The sequence below is a fragment of the Morone saxatilis genome, unplaced genomic scaffold (assembly GCF_004916995.1).
Source record: "Morone saxatilis isolate NCDOM2014 unplaced genomic scaffold, NCSU_SB_2.0 Contig20, whole genome shotgun sequence".
Lineage (NCBI taxonomy): Eukaryota > Metazoa > Chordata > Actinopteri > Moronidae > Morone > Morone saxatilis.
Window position 1 is genome coordinate 394,533 of NW_023339763.1, and position 3,247 is coordinate 397,779.

Genomic DNA, 3,247 nt, shown 5'->3' on the forward strand with positions numbered 1-3,247 from the left:
CATCTACTCGCAGCCGTTCTCATGCGGCTCCTGGCTGGACGCCTCTCGCCACTGGTCCTGCTAGACCTCGTACCATCTGCTAATACCCTCACTGAGCTACCCTCCATCGGTTCACCGAACGACACGCGACTCTGTCCTACACCGGTTCCTCTGCCCTGTTCAACAGGCACGTTTTTTCCTTTCTGGCCTCTGTCCTCAAGCGCTTCTTCCTCATTCACCGCGCTGGTACTGCGGTTCGGGCACCTCTCGCGTAACCCTGCTTCACACGACGCCGCAGTTCCGGCTCTAGACAACAAACGTCCTACTTTCGAACAAAGGGTGCGTCTCGCAGAATCAACTTCTGTGTACTGAACTTCCGGCTCACATACAAAATAACAAACTGAAGATTAGACACATCTATGTATCAAACCAGTCCTGTACTACCATAAACTCACTCAGTCCAGCCTGACCTACCGCATCGCCATCGTCAGCCAGCTCCCACGCTTGCGATCTAGCTGGTCAGCAACGACGATCGTTCGATCTATCCAGAAGGACGGCAATAGACCGACCCACTCAACATATAAACAGGAATCACCACCCGCTGCAGCAAGCACCAGACGCAGCAGCACCGACACACCTGCACGAGGCAGAAGACCCAGGCACGAGAGGACAGGAGGACAGCCAGCGGAGGCGAGACGCCAGCACACGCACACAGAGCACGACGGAGGCAGAGCGAACGAACGCGCGGAGGGGACGGCAGCGCGCACACAAACGACGGCCGACAAGCAGCCACGCGAGACGGAGACCGGCAGCCGGACAGAAGGAGACCAGAGAGAGGAAAGAGACCAGCCAGAGAGGAGACGGAGCGAGGAGGCAGGGGGGACGGATCTGAACAAGCAGCCAGGCACCGCAGGTCCAGCCTGCCTTCCCGTAACTGGCGGAGTCTTCTCTCAAGACAACTTCTGGCAGACCAAGATAGCCCTGGAGTCTCCCCGCAAAGCCTGTAAACACACACCAAGCACACAGCACCACACACACACACAGAACGCGGCGATTCCAGGGTGTCCTGTTGTCACAGCTAATCGCGACGTCAATCCATACCTATACCCCTTACTATCTACTCCCTTCAAGCACGTATACAGTGAAATGCATCACGTCACAAGTCCAACTGACTACCAGTCAATGGATACCAGTAATCACCACTTCAACTACCAGTACTATCGCACCACGTCAATCACCACACCCGCTAACTAAATACAGTACACATCACTACGACATTCTTACAGTTAATGAGTCGAGCTACAGTGCAATATACAGTCCAATGAATCAACCAGTGACAGTACAATCGACACGCGTCAATATCTGACCAGTCACAATTGCACCTCTCCAGCTCAATCATACCAGTAATCACTCACGTACCGCAATGATACACGTAATAAGCACGCTCAACGATCACACTACACGGTCGAATACTACCCGGCACCGCAGTAATATCACTACAGTAATATATCAGCGAGGACTTACCGAACCAGGCCTGCTGGTCTCCCTCCACCTCGATGGCGAGGCCGAAGTCGGCCAGTTTGACCGCCGCCCCTTTAGACTTTGAGGCCAGCAGCAGATTCTCCGGCTGCAGACACAGGACACAAGCTAACATGCTAACTCTGCCATTAGTTTACATGTTGGATGCTAACAAGGCTAACAGGACTTTAAAGGGGAGAGATCAGACAGACAAACAGACAGACAGGCAGGCAGACAGACAGACAGGCAGGCAGACAGGTACCTTCAGGTCTCGATGGACCACACCCATCTGATGACAGTGTAGCACTGCCTCCAAAATCTGCTGGATACAGTGGCTGCAGACAGAGGTCAGAGGTCAGAGGTCAGGCTGGTCCATTCAGTGATGAAGAAGGAGGAAGAGGGTGGAGTTATTGAGGTGTTTCCTACCTGGCGTCAGCTTCACTGTAATATTCTCTGGCTACAATGTCTTCGAATAACTCTCCACCTGTGACCCTGAGACACACCGAGAGAAAGGCATTGTGGGAAAACTGTTGTGTAAACAACACAATGTGACAGAAGAAGTTAGGTTGTAATTGACAACATCAATTAAACAACAAAGCACAATCAGATGATATATAGGCACTCACAGGTCGAAGATGAGGTAATGGTGCGCCTCCTCGGAGATGCTGTCATGGAGCCGAACTGAAAGAAAGAAAACTTTATTTGTCGACTCGGTGGTTCTCAACCTCTCTCTGTCGTTAGATCTACTCATCAACTTCACACAGACATCCACATTTATAAACATGGACACCACGACAGCTCTCAAAAGCCTCTCTATCGCCCCCTTGTTGCTCACTATAAATGATCCTATGACGTCAGTATATTACGGAAGCCTACTGCATTCACTTGAAAATTTATTTTTTGGTTTGTTTTTCTGAGCAAGAGTTTAGAGAGCATTTGAAACAAAAGACACATTCATTCCTTTATTTGGACGGAGCCTCGATTTTAACGGGAAACAAACATTGAGTGCGTTATTTATAGTTCAATCCAGGTTTTACTTTTGATCTGGGAGTTTCAGACACTGTTCCCGATAGTCCTGTCTTTAAGTCATTATTAATTGCGGTGTTTCATCATACGCGACACCCTTTTGAGGGCTAGATAGTTGGAAGGGGGATTGGGGGGCAGGTATGTGGCGGGCAGCGAGTCACCATAGGTCCATGGAGTCACTTCAGGTTGGAGGTTCTCGCAGGAGTTCGAAGTATCTCCATAATTCAGAAAAAAAAATGTATCAGAAAAACAGAAAAATAAAATTATTCAAAAAAAGAAACCAAAAAATAAAGTTTTGGAGTTTTTTTGTGAATGCAATACACTTCCATACTATATATACGTTATTTAATACTTTTATTTTCCTGCTAATACGTTTGTACTTTTACTCAAATATTGAATTTGTTTGCACATTAAACAACATCAGTAACGTTAGCTCTCTGAGTGGAGGGAACTAGAAATATCTCCCGTTGTCGAGTCGTCTCTAAGGTTCATCCTATTTACTGGAGCAGTGAACCACTGCATTAGAACATTATGGGATGGTAATAGTTCTTCCAGGTATTCTGTAGTCAGACCCTAAATAACTTGATTGAAAACACATGAAAATTAAAACTAATGATCTTTATTTTTCTTTGGTCAGTGACTGTGGTATCAGGCGTTCATTATCAGGAATAACATGTTGTTAATGATGAATTATTTCCTGATAATGAACACCTCATTGTCCTTT